General features: G+C 35.2%; 1 protein-coding gene across 2 annotated transcripts in view; it reads right to left on the bottom strand.

The window, feature by feature from the left end:
- Window positions 1-14,971, bottom strand: part of SEMA3E (semaphorin 3E) — a 123,173-nt gene that overhangs the window by 62,263 nt on the left and 45,939 nt on the right. The gene's annotated exons all lie outside the window — the stretch shown is intronic.

Below are 14,971 nucleotides of genomic sequence, written 5' to 3' on the forward strand. Positions count from 1 at the left end.
GAAGTCATCACAGAGAATAAGCTAGGACTGTCTCCACAACAGCAGAGCTGGGACTGGAGAAAAGGAACAGTATTTCTATATCTGTATTGGGAAATATTGCTGAATTTTGAAGAGATCACTCTTGGTAAAAGCAATGAAATTAGCCCATCCTCACAGCTATCCCTAAGCAAACATTTTGCTTGAATGCGGTCCAGCAGCCAACGCTGAGAGAAGCGAGATTGTCCTGGAGGTAGTGAAGACAACTAAGGGGCTTTCATCCAGTTTGGAGTGGAGGCTCCTGCATATGTGCTGCATCAGCAGTTATGCCCATTCATCCATGCTGCACCTTGTCAGCCACACAGAAGCCATAGCTGGTTTTCTGTAGGGGACTGGTTTTACATAACAAAGACAGTCCCCACACAGGTCTACCACATCTAGCAGGCTTAGAAGATCAGGTGAAATTGCCGTTTTCTTTGAGAACCTGGCCAGAGAAAATTCATTTTAGTAGCTAAAGCGGTCATCTGAGAAATAGCAGACATGAGTTCAATTTCCTTTTCTAAATGGATTGAAACTCAGATCTTTCTCTTTCTATAAAGAAATCTAATCACAAGCTATTAACTACTAGATTGGTTGGGAAGTCTGGATGCTCTTTCCATTTCCTGTTGAAGCTTTAGGAAGAGTGAACAAGCAGCAGTATGACTCTAATTTAGCAGTTAAATTCCTTTTCTGGGGAAAAAAAGTAGTATTCAAAATAATCTATACATTTTATATTAAATAGTTCAGGGGATAAAGTGTTCCAACACATGGACTAGAAACCCTCACTTCCTCTCTCACATGCAAATAGCTAAAGATTTCAGCTGAGTAAAATCTTTCCTTTTATTGAGTTTTTATAGACTTCTGTTACAAACCACCTTTCCTTTTTAAAGACCTTGTTTAAAGAGTTAAAAAGCAGGAGAAATAGAGGATGAGTTGTTTGGGGAAAATGTGTTGTCAGTGCTCAAGACAGAAAAAAAAATAAAAATAAAATAAAAGACCTTTCCTAGTCCTATCTTTTGGTAAACCCGGAGCCTCAGTATACTGATCCTCAAATCTGAGAAAATGTTACTTAGCTTTTCTACTGTAGTATTTTGCCATTTTAATCTGAATGCTTGACACAATAACTAAACCCACTCCATAACAAGGCACACAATATTTTACACAACAATAAAAGTCTGCTTCAACAAGTTCTTCACAGAAAGAGTGATTGGCCTTTGGAGTGGGCTGCCCAGGGAGGTGGTGGAGTCACCATCACTAGAAGTGTTTAGGAGGATACTGGATGGGGTTCTTGGTGCCATAGTTTAGTTGATTGGATACTGTTGGATGACAGGTTGGACTTGGTGATCTCAGAGGTCTTTTCCAACCTGGTCTATTCTATTCTATTCTATTCTACTCTACTCTACTCTACTCTACTCTATTCTATATTTTCGTATTCCTATATGGCACTTCACTTACATCTAAAAGTCTTAAAGTGAGTCTGGCTTGCTAGATTACATTTTCTAAGAGACCAAAACCTACTTCTTGCTGTTTTACCAAGAACAAACCTCAAGGTTTGGGGTTTTTTTTTGTGTGTGTGCCAGAGTCCACTGACAATTATTCAGACTAGCCCACACTTCCCCTTACGGCACATCTGCTTTAGTGAACATATTTATATCATACCCTCTTTAACAAGAAGAATTCTGTTAGGTGTTTGTCAAGCAATGTTAATTACATTCATAAGAACTGTTTTCTTGAATATTTTAATGATCAGTATGTCATTCTTTATAAGACTGTTAAACCAGTCATTTCTACTAAAAAAAAAATAATTACCACCCATCTATTATGCTATTTCAATATTGTAAAAATGTAAATTCTTTATAAATAAATATATACTTTGAACATTACATGCAAAAACATTATTGCTGCCCCACACTAGCCAGAATACTCTACAGAGTATGGTATATACTGAAATTTCATTATAGCACGTTCTTGGAAATTAAGCACATAGTGAATCTTGAACAGGCAAATATCACTGCAGATTATTTTTTTCCCTCATACAATGACAAAGCTGCTGTTGCTCTTCTCTGTTTTTCATAGCATTATGTCACCGCAACTGCACAAGCTGATGTAATTCAGCTTTTTTCTATATTGCTGACATCTCATAACCACAGTCTGCTTACATGTGACAAGAAAGAAACAGGAACACAAAGGAGTATAATTAAAAGCATATATAGAGGAGAGAATCAGGTATCTGTGACACAGTTTATGAAGTACAGATTAATAGTAAGATCAGGCAACACAAGTATCTTTAAGTTTTAATCCACCGGTACTGTATGGCATAGCATTATTCAAGTATACCATAAAGAGTCCTCCATGACAAGGAGAAAAATATAATCTTACAAGTAGTTGGATCTTTCTAACAAGGTTAAGACCTCAAACTGGCAATATTTCTCATTAAAATTGTAACAAGAGGCAGAAGTTTTCTTCTCTGAGGGGGAAAAAAAAAAAAAGAGACACACAAACTCACCCAGAAAACCTATGCTGCTGAATATGAGCTAATGCCTTAATGATTTTTACTTTCCTGTGTCATCTATCTTGCTGCAAAAATAATCATAGGGTCATGATAATGATTGCCAGGTAATGGAAGGGTAGTTTAAAGCAGGTGAACCAGTGAGCAATTGAACCAGCTGAGCAATAGAAAAGGAGATATTATAAACTGGCAAGTGATGGCTGAACTCAATGCTGCCACTTGAGGCTTCCTTGCAAAATCCAAGCCAAGAACTTGAAAGGCAGAATTAATTGCAAATAGCAAACTAACTAGAAAATCTTGGTAGTAGTAATACTGGAAGTTACCACTATACTTTTAAAACACAGTTTATAAGATATTTTAGAATCTTTTTTTTTTTTGAGGAACAGGAATCAGTAGGAGGTAAACATAAAAGGCTCTTAGGAAGACAGAAGTATGAACTTTCACCGCTTGAGGTTTTTTCTGCATGGCAGGCAGACAAATGCCTTAGAAACTTGGCAGAGTAGGAGGCAGAAAGCAAAGTCTAGTAATGACAAGCAAAAAGCCTTCAGTCCATAACTATTCTCACATGATTCAACTTCTGCTCCCTAACAGCAGGTGAGTTTGGCTACCTAGCTTTATTTTGAGGATATAATTGGCTTAACGAAGGGAGCTGGTGCATCAAAGTCCATGAATAGTTTTGGTGGTCAGTGCCCTTCCTCCTTTATTCTATTCTAATGCATGGATCTAGAGATGAAGTTTAAATTATAGTGAAAACTTCAAAGAAAGAACTTCTCTGTGATTTTGTTTAAATTACAGAGGAAATTTTCTGAAATTAAAAGGTATCATTTGGGGAGATGAGAATATTTTCAATCTGTAAGCAACATGACTCTTCTCTGTTTTTTTGTTTGCTTATTTGTTTGTTTGTTTTCTTTAGGGTTTTTTTGGGAGTTGTTTTTGGTGGTGGTTGTTTTTTTTTTCCCTAAAAGTACTGAAAAAAACTATGACTGAACATGTAGGAAATCATGGGGTATATGCTTGTATCTTCTGTTTAGTTTATGGCAGAAGAATCTCAGCAAAACATAAAAATCCTTAACCCAGCTAACCATGTTAGCTCATGTTCCAATCCTTGATATTTCCACTTCACATTATCATATATCACGTATATATTCTGACATATATATATATTTTGTTACATCTAGCTGATATTTAGTTTTCCTTGCTGACAAAATAACATACTCAGTCCCACTGTAATTGATCTGGTTTTAACTAAAGAATAAAAATGCAACCATTACAAATCTAATAGGGCTTGTAGAATTAATTCTACATACTAATAAAAATCCAAAATGCGTTCTTGCACTTAATTCACAGTGTTTGTTGTTCTTAGAATAAACCAGGTTGGAAGAGACCTTCAAGATCATCATGTCCAACCTATCACCCAACACCACCCAATCAACTAACCCATGTAACCAAGCACCCTGTCAAGTCTCCTCCTGAACACCTCCAGTGACGGCGACTCCACCACCTCCCCAGGCAGCCCATTCCAATGGGCAATCACTCTCTCCATGTAAAACTTCCTCCTGACCTCCAGCCTGAACTTCCCCTGGCGCAGCCTGAGGCTGTGTCCTCTTGTTCTGGTGCTGGCTGCCTGGGAGAAGAGACCAACATCTGCCTGTTTACAACCCCCCTTCAGGTAGTTGTAGAGAGCAATAAGGTCACCCCTGAGTCTCCTCCTCTCCAGGCTAAGCAGCCCCAGCTCCCTCAGTCTCTCCTCATAGGGCTTGTGTTCCAAGCCCCTCACTAACTTCGTTGCCCTTCTCTGGACTCGTTCCAGCAAGTCAACATCCTTCCTAAACTAAGGGGCCCAGAACTGGACACAGTACTTGAGGTGTGGCCTAACCAGTGCAGTGTACAGGGGCAGAATGACCTCCCTGCTCCTGCTGGCCACACTGTTCTTAATGCAGGCCAGGATGCCATTGGCCCTCTTGGCTGCCTGGGCACACTGCAGGCTCATGTTCAACCTACCATCAACCAGCACCCCCAGGTCCCTCTCTGCCTGGCTGCTCTCCAGCCACTCTGACCCCGGCCTGTAGCACTGCATGGGGTTGTTGTGGCCAATGTGCAGAACCCGGCACTTGGATGCGTTAAATCTCATGCCGTTGGACTCTGCCCATCTGTCCAGCCTGTCGAGGTCTCTCTGCATAGCCTCTCTATCCTTTAGCAGATCAACTCCTGTCCCCAGCTTGGTGTCATCAGCAAATTTACTGATAATAGACTCAATGCCCTCATCCAGATCATCAATAAAGATGTTAAAGAGGATGGGGCCCAGCACTGATCCCTGGGGGACTCCACTACTCACTGGCCGCCAGCTGGATGGGGACTTCATAGTGTACAACAAACTAAGAATAATAATACCTTATCTTCACACAAGCTGAGTTTACTGCAATTTTAAGATTGTTTTTTTTTAAGAGTGTATTTCCGTCAAAATTATCTGATGCTCAACTTCATATTACTAATTCTTTAAAATAAAAATATTCAGTGTAGTGTAATAAAGTCTTGGGATTCTTTTTTTTTATTTAATCAAATGTACCTAGTAATGATGACAAATTTACAAATGGTCCTAGAAGAAACCCTCTTTGTAAATCATCTGAAAAGATTTACCTGCTTAACAGTAACATATGTTGAAATGCTGTTTGTATTCTGACAGTAACAGATGTGACCCTACCAGTTTCTAGATCTTATTGTTGATTTTTATTACAGTAGTAGTGAGCTACTAGGGGTTTTGACATGCCTAATTCAGAGCTCATCTGCCATTTTTCCTACTTAATTTCAGTGAGGTAATCACATCAGTATGGAAGAAACAGATGTGGAACAGTATAAGAATAATAGCTTTCCATCTGAATTTTATCTGAACCTGGGAAAAAACAGAGAGAATCAGCTCAGAGTGAGAAGAAATATTCATAAATCCAATGTTGAAATTTTATTTAAAGGATTTTTTTTCCACACATTCAAAACATTATTTTACTGATAATATTTCTTTATTTTAAGACAAATATTAATAATTCAGTCAACATATATTTTCAAATATTTTAAATTAATTTTACTATATTAATTACATATCTATGTCCAGTTAGCTGGCTATTGCTTGCCAAGCAATGTATCATTCATTTTTTTTATTTAATTGATTTTGTTGTTAGATTCAAACAAATTTGCTGTGGCTAAGCTGACATACTCCTGATATCAGGGACTCTATTATCAAAAATATTTATTTAGCACTCTAGTGTGATTTTTCTTGGAAAAGGTATATACATGCCCAAAAAGTTCCCTGACAGCACCATTCAAAAATGTGGCTGTGATAGAAAATATTAAACTGTATTAATTGTTAATGAAAAATGACTTACTATCATTGCTATTACAAGTCCCCAGGTCTCAGTCCAGGGTAGGAGAGATGCTTATTTTTATATACAGTGTTATACCAATATAATGTTGCCACCTACAATCCTCTAGTGACTTCATGACCCTCATCAGTTTAGTAAAGCATTTTAAGTAGGTGATAAGTGATAATGTTCCAGATAGTAAATTTTTTTATTAATGTTTGATTTTTTTTCCCTAAATGTAGAATGCATGTTAGAAAGTTTCAGAGATGTTATCTAAAAAAAAATACTGCAGCAAAAATATAAATTGGAAATTTTTATATAATACTTATTCCATCTTAGAATGACACAAACATCCATGAAATAGTCTTTGAGCACACTACTTTATCCATGTAATGGTTTAGCACAAGGGCTAACTTGCCTGCTCCCTCAACACAAAAGTGACAGGAAGAGTAACATACAAAACTCAGGCTTGAGATAAAGCAGTAAGAGTTTAATATAGCATGAGATATTGTAAGCACAATGCATAATTACCTTAGCTAATAATATAATTAATCTAGTAATACAATGCAGTGAAATACACAAGGGGGAAAACCAGCATAAAACAAAAACCAAAACCAGCATCTACCTGACTGAGTCACTTCACCACTATTGCCTGCAGAAAAAACAACACAACACCTAAGAACCCAGAACCGAGAAGCAGCAACTGAAATAGGAAGCCTTCCATGTTGCAATCTGAACTTCAAGCCCCACAATACTTTGTTCCAGTTGGCACTTTAATTTTTGAAGCTGGCATGAGTGCATGAATAACACCAGCAGGTTCAACTCAGTCCATGAAAATCCATTGTAATTCTAAGGAAGTAAATATACAAAGAAATGTCCCCTTTACATTGTGTTCACAGAAGATGTTTTACATTATGTTTAATATCTTAATAGTGTTAACAAGAGAAAGAATCAATTTATAAAACTCTTGAGTTTTAGAAGACACATATGGTTCAAATAATCACAACCCTTTTCTGATAAAACACAGAAAGTGCAGTCTCTTGGATTTGATTTATTAAGGTGTACCACTTAGTACATGCTTATTACCACACTGGTCTGGGAAGGGTAGAATTCTTCCTATGGAGAGATCCAGTGTTTTGACAGAAAGAGAATCTGGTGCTTTCATTTAAAATGAAGATGCCAAAGAGTCAGGGTTTTATGCTATCCAAAATGACTGTTAAATTGAATTTCCTTTGAAAAAGATGGATAAAAATGAGGTATCCCATGTGATTTTCAGAGGCATATGCTCTTGGGCAGGATGGCATGTGATTGACAGTATATGTAAGGCTATCTAGAATCATCAGCATCTATAAAAACAGAATGGAGGAGAAAGGAGTCATTGTAAAGAAAAGCAAAAGGCAGAGGGAAAACTGAGATAGTAATAACTATAGAGATGAAAGGAAATTTTTTTTCTCTGCCAAATCAATTTCTCACAGCAGATGCAGAGTCTGAGATAATATTCCATTGGTGAGTTTAGAAGAGTTTGCTACACACTGAAATAAATTCAAGTGTTACTGAACACAGCAACTCTAAACAGGAGTGAATGCATTTAGAAATGAGTACTTTGATACACCAAAGACTGCTTTCTTTAATTAACAAAAATAGCTTCTCTGGACAGATTTAATTCATGGAAGGGAGACAAGTATTCAGCTACTAAACATCAGTTTCTTTAGAATATCTACTTAATCTGAGTTGTCTAGTACTGATGCATCCATGATTTGACCCTGCTTTTCCTGATATGTCCTAAATACTTTTAAATATTAATAAAAATTGAATACATTGAAGGTCTATTTGTTTGCCTTAATTATATTGTTGTTTTTTTATTATGAGACAGAATTTTCTGAAATAATTCAAACTTTCATATTCTAAGTGGGGTGTTATATATTCAGCTTTTGTTTTATTCATTTTTTTTTATTTTTTTTTTGTTTTATTCATTTATTTATGTTCAAAATATTTATCCAACATTTTTTTTTTTAAATCAGAACAAGAGAAAAAGGCACTCCCAAATGGCTTCTCAAAATCCCTTTATAAACAAATCTATACATACATAATCCAAAAGTAATCATTTCTATACCCCAAGGAAGTCTATTCAGTCTTAGATACATAGTCAAATGTAGATGAATTCCACTCCAACATGAATTCTATACACAATCTAAGGTTGTACCTTGTCAATGTTTGCAATTTTAAGCACTGTAGTGAAGTGCAACACAGAAACAAATGTCTTCAAGAATATTTGTTGTCTCTACTCATTCTCCTTCAGTATGCCTAATTATCTGTAAAATGCTGTTTATGTTAAATGCATTGTAGAAAGAGACAGAACAGTTTTATTTGAATAACATGAGACATATTTGAAACCTTTCAGAACCAGTAACACTGCAAATATTAGCAGTCAAAATCCGAGCCATGTTTCTGCCATTTCACTTTGAGCTCATAGAACTCAACAGAATGGATCTTAAGTAGTGTAACTGGAGAACATAAGTCAATATTAGGCAGCTATTAATGGTCATGTAACTATTAAGAATTGTGTGGTGAACCATTATGTATTATGCTTAAACCTCCACAAGTATGTGCACTCATCCTATCTCTCTCCATTAGTTTCTCCATTAGTACTTTCTTCATTGTACCTTTAAAAATTCACTTTCATCTTGGATGACTTATTTAACATTGGTGCTTAATTACAGATGTTTGAGGTTAACCTCAAACAAATTTGATTTCTCACAAGGCCTACTAGTATTTGGAATTAGCTACTATGGAAATGATGGGTTGATACAGCAGATTTATTATTGTTGTGTAGAAGCCCATAGTAATATAGGGATTAGATAACAGAATCATAGGGGTTTGAGTTGGAAAGAAATAACCTAGTCCAATCCTCTCACCATGGGAATGGATATCTTTCACTAGACCAGGCTGCTCAAAGACCCGTCCAACCTGACCCTGAACATTTTCAGGGATGAAGCATACACAGCCTCTCTGGGCAACCTGTTCCAATACCTCATCACCACAATGAAGAACATCTTACATCTAATTTAAGTTTACTCCCTTTCAGATGAAAATAATTACCCCTTGTCATATCACTACAGGTCCTGGTAAAAAAGTCTTCATCAGTCTTACAAGCCCCCTCCTTACATACTGAAAATTTGCTACAAGATCTCTCTAAAACCTTCTCTTCTCTAGGCAGGAATGCCACAAAATCTCTTATCCTGTCTTCACAGGAGATGAATTACAGCTTATTTTCATGGCTTTCCTCTCCCACTGCAACAGGTCCATGCCTTTCTTGTGCTGGGAACCACAGAGCTGGTTGCAGTACTCTAGATAGGATCTCACCAAAGAAAATGCACATGCCTTATGTTGCTGGCCACACACAAGGACAGGATATGGACAGCTGTCTGAGCTGCAAGTGCAGAGCTGCAAGCCTGTCAAGGACTCTCTGGGTGACATCCCTTCCCTCATCTGCTATCAACTGCACCAGTCAACTTGGTGTCATCCATAGAGTTGCTGAGGGTGCACTCAATTCCACCATGTTGTTGATGAAGATGTTGAATAATTTTGGTCCCAGCAACAGACCCTTGAGGGACACCATTTGCTGCTAGATTGTGTACTGCTCAGCACTGCAAAAACACACAGCCCTGGGTAACCCTTTTCCCAGGGAACTGAAAAATCTAACTGCAATGCACAGATGAAAAAGAAAGCAAAAGATTAATAAAATTTAAAAAAAAACAAATAATTCATAATGCTCTTCAAGATTTGGATTTAGCTCCACATATTTTGCAACCATCATTCACAAAGACTGTGTGTAACGGTTGGACACTTTATATTTTAAATGCAATTGCAATGGCTGACTCACAAGTCTGCTATCTTGTGATGAGAATTTACTCTCTGAAAAAAAAAAAAAAATGAGCAAGACACAAATGAGGTATTAGAAATGAGAGGGAGAATTTTTCTGGCACTGAAAGAATTTCTGAAGATTTTTAAAAATGTTCCATTCCAACTTGGAATGAAATCTTCAAATACAGAGTGTTTACAAACATTGAAGAAGCCTGTTATTTTCACATTTGATATTTTTGAATATTTTATTTTGATTAAAGCAGTGTCATCCTTTTATTGCAAGTCAATTAATATTTTAAAATGAAATATTATTTGAACAAAATAGAAGTCTTAAAGATACAAATTTGATTTTTTTTGTCAAAAAATTATCAATGAAAATGTTCAATTTTCATTATTTCATAATGTCTCATGGAGGAATCAAGGAAAATGAAAACAAAATCAGGATCCATGCAGCCAGCAAAGAACTTCTGAATACTTTTAAGGCAACTTATGTTATTCCTTCTACCTTAAAATCAAAACATCTTTTGAAAAAAAAAGAGAATTTCATTAGTTTCATGGCTATGGGTTTTTCCTAGCAGTATGTAGAGATGGAAAGATGTAGAAGAAAAAAAGACACATTCAGAAAAAAAGGACAACATTCAGAAATCTTTTGCAGGATTGAAAGACAATTTCTAATTAGTGAATTAAGAGCTAAGAAGATTACTTCCATGACTATTTTTAAAATAAATATGAAAATGTTGTTGTTGTTATGTTCCAACCATATATCCCAAATACTATATTACTGAATCTGACATCAATATCTTTGTTTAGAATACAATAAAACCAGAAATTTATATTCTGCACATTATTTATGAGCAGAGGACTATTTGAGGACAAGGTAGTTTTGTAATAAATGCTGCATATTCCACCAGTATTTATCCACCAGGATATAATTCTCCATTGCCAATACTATGGAAACCATGTGAAAAAGAACATAATGAATTGTTTGAAATAGCTTGTCACAGAATAATATATTTATCAAACTGTCACAAGTAAGTACACTTAGGAATGAATAGGTCCTAAGTATATATTATTTAACTGAAAGCTATTTAATTGTTTATATTATATTTCATTAATACTTTAAAGGAGAATGTTACACTTAAGTAGCTCTGCCACTTACTATATAAGCTTAACTGAAGTTCAAGGGAACTTTCTCTCATTAAGAATTAAAGAACAGGGAATATTTTCTTCTGTTCTGACTCATATCATATGAAATATTGTCTGGTCTGAAGGCAGTGAGAAGCTTTCTGCATAAAGAAAAATAAAAACCAAGAAAATAATTAGAAAATACTTTTTTTTTGTGTAGATATAACTGTAAAGTATCTGTTTTATTTTTGCCAGCTTTATTCACTTAACTATCATCTAAATAGTTTCTGATTTCAGTGGTTTCTCTTGCAGAGGGATATATTTCCTTATATAAGTTACATAAACAACTTATACATACCAGGGGATGGCTGTCACTAAAAGATCAAAAGGGCCATGATATGTGTTAGTATCATGAGAAAACAAATTAAAGTGGTCTTCATTGTATCTACTGTAGTGTCATACAACTGTTCAAGTTGAGTATAAGCATAAAACATTTTAGTCCTAACTTTTCACTGTATGAGAAAAAGACAAACAAAATTATTAAAACATAGCACAATTATATATACCTGCTCTGGTTGATAACTATGTACTAGTTGGAAAGGGATTATCCATCCTCCTGGTTATTACCCCATCTTCATTTTCTGTAATACAATTTATGTTAAAGTAGAAAGTTTTCTACATGCATTGGATACTGATACCACATCATTACTTGGGTGTGTCAACTTTCCAAGTAAAGTATTTCCATGTAACGGTAAGATAAAAGAATCTTTACATCCATTTCCTTGGAATTAGAGGCACTGACTGAAATATTCTGTGATGGACAGAATATCTGCATGCAGGCATATATGTATTTTTATATGCATAAATAAATGCCATTTAAAAGCAAGGCTGCTTGCCATAACAAACTATGCTTGCAAAATCATTATCAACAAATTAATAATAAGGGTATCAATATAACTATAATGAATATCTATATTTTCAACGGATGTTACATCAAATATAAATAGCAAATGAGAACTGCAAATTACTTATTTCTTTTTTATCCCCTTGAAACTAGTCTCAAGGGAACTGCTACAGGAAATAAAGATCACTTCTAAATAATGTCACAGAACTAATTTATACCCTTACTTTTTCTATGCAAGTCTAACCTGGTGCTGCTATTAATACAATTTAGCAATAACTATTTTCTCTGTGGTTATCAATGGATAGCAATGGAAAACAATTACATATTTTTATCCCTATAGAATTTTTTTTTTTTTTTTTTTTTGTAATTCATAGCACAGTTGGTCAGTGGAATTTGCACTGCTTTTTTTTTCATGCTCTCTTTAGAAAAGTTATAAAAGTCATAAGACATATCCTTCAGAAAGATATTTTCACTGTGTATCTTCTGGTGTGTTACTATGATAAGGACTTCATGTTCTGCTAGAGTAAGGCAGCAAGCAATACAGGTGCTGTCTGTGCTGAAATACACAGCCCATAGTGTTTGCATAGCTTGACATTGTCAAGGCAGCTGGGGCTTCCACTAAGTCCAGCTACTCTTGTTCTTGGATTTATACTAAAAAAGCATAAGCATGAAGCCTTCAACACAGATTATGCATATTGAAATACCATCCTCTGCTTTGAGTTGTATTAAAGACAGCTAAGGAATCCCTTCATGTTAAATATTTACTGTACCTCCCTTTTCCATTCTTATGTCAGAGAGCTTTAAACAGAAGAAAAAAAAAATTAGAGCAAGTAGCCAGGTTATTACTGTAAACAGTCAGAGGTTTCATTACACAAGAGTTCTAGGAAATTTGGATTAATTTATGCTTAATTGTCTTCATTTGTCTTCCAATGCCACCCAGTCTGGGCTTTTAGTCACAAAACACAACACAGTTATAAATGCTAAGTTTCACATCAGGTACTGACTCCTCTCTCTCTCTTTTTTTTTTTTTTTTTTTTTTTTTTCCTTGAAATCCAATGAGTCTTTTTGAGATAAAATAGGAATAGAAATACATACAGTTAGACCACGGTGTAGCAAATCCTGAAATGCATGGATTTGACATAGGTAGGAACTCAATTACAAATATGCCATTCAGGTTTAACGTCTCAAGATGAAAGACCATATCAGCCAAAGGGGATGGCATGAATATTGCATAAAAGATAGTACTATAAACCACATGTAGTTTTGCTCTGGTGAAGCAGATTCTCAGGATCAGTCATGTAAGGGTGAAGGCAATTTCAGTTATCCTATTTCCACTGTCATAAATGAAGCTTCACTTATACCTGTGTTGAATCTGGTCCTTAAAGCACTATATTTCTGTTTCTGATTTTTTCATACAGTCTGATGATCTAAATTATAGAAAGAATTTTCTAGTGTTAAAAACAAGATATGATGTCTACTATTAAAATCTAAAATAATTTTGATTTGCAACAAAATTTTAAGATAATTTTCTTAAAGTGTACACAAATTTACTAGCAAAGTTTGAAGCCCTTTGTTCTATGACTGCAGTCACTGCTAATAACATTGAACCAACAATGCAATTTTCAGTTCAGATGGTATGAATTCATGTGTTTTGACTAAAGATTGCAGATTTGGTCTCCACAGTGTTTGGCCTCTCCTTACACATTAATCATGTGCAATAAATGGCAGAAGCCTTCAACACATATTAACACAGGTGGAAATGTGTGTGCTCACTTGTAGTCTGTTGAATAAGCATGCCTCAGGCTGTTTGTATAGGTCCAGTAGCAGGGTTAGAACTTAAGAGTGGTAAGGTTACCTAAACCGTCACACAACTAAAGAAAGTGAAGCCATCCAAGAAAATCAAGGTTGATTTCTACATGTCACATTTAAAAACTAAATACTTAAATTGCATGAGGAATGCATTTGAAACAGCCAAGTCTGATAGGGGAGAATGTTTTAAGAGCAGTGTTTCAGCAGGGTTATTTCTACTGGGAATAAATAAACTGCTGAATGTGCCTCACTTTTTAATGCCCCACAGATGTACACTGTACTTGATTCTATTGTCTATAATTTAATTTAATGCTTGGAATGCCGCAGTAATACACAGTAACTGATATGCCCTTTGAGTAAGAAACAAACAGACAAAAAAAGTTTATAACTTTTCCTGCCATGTAGAGCCTTCTTATTGTAAAGGAAAGATTAGTTTTAGCATGAATTTCTATAATTCAGTCTTTATTAGAAATGGCATACAGAATGAAGAGAAAGACAATGTTTGCTTTATGTCTTTCATTATTAATTGGAAAGTGTTTCTATTGTAAATGGATGGGATTTTTCTTTGTGCTGTTAATTATGAGCAATATTTTATAAAATTAAATAATGGTTCAAAAGAAGCATTGGCTGAATAGCAGCAGTACTGTGAAACGGATTTTTATCTGTCGTTATTCACACTCCTAAATGTCTCTAATTACCTGAGGAACCAGGCATTCAGCATTCAGAACAAGAAATGTGCAAAGGAGTGCAGTAATGTTAAAAACCTACTTTTTCAGTATTAAGTATTTCTAGTCAGAGAATAAACTTGAATATTTATATTAATCCATGGCACTACACTGTGACTCATGTTGTAAGAGAATTTTCATGCTTTACTCCATGTTATTTCAATAAATTTCTAACATGCATGGATTAGAAAAATATTTTGACATGTCTACAAATTGGTTTCTTTTCAAATAAAAATATTTCTGCTGTTTTACAGATATTCTTCAGCAAACTAGATAGAGGATATGTATATTCTCAGGTTTTTTTGGTACAAGCTATCTAGATTCTCAGTTTTAGAAGGCACTAATTGAATATTTATAATGCAAAATATTCCTTGATTAAACAAAAAATGGAGGAGAGCCTTATGAGTTGTTGTATTCCTATAGGTCTAAATTGCCAACACAGGTGCAATATATTGTTTATATTCAATTTATTACCTGTTTAAGAACATTGTCAACTTCCATCATTTTAATGTGACTGTTGCCAACAAGCATCTGTTTTAAGTTCTTATGGCTGGAGTATTGAGGGAATGTAAGAGACTAATGGTTTTAATCTTCAAGTTTTTCCTGTGATTCTAGAGAAGATGCTGAATGTGCATCAGGACCATGGAGACCCTGAAGTCAAAAGGAA

Source organism: Melanerpes formicivorus, unplaced genomic scaffold, assembly GCF_026170545.1.
Source record: "Melanerpes formicivorus ecotype bairdi unplaced genomic scaffold, bMelFor1.0.p_v2 SCAF_3, whole genome shotgun sequence".
In the NCBI taxonomy this organism is placed as follows: Eukaryota; Metazoa; Chordata; class Aves; order Piciformes; family Picidae; genus Melanerpes; species Melanerpes formicivorus.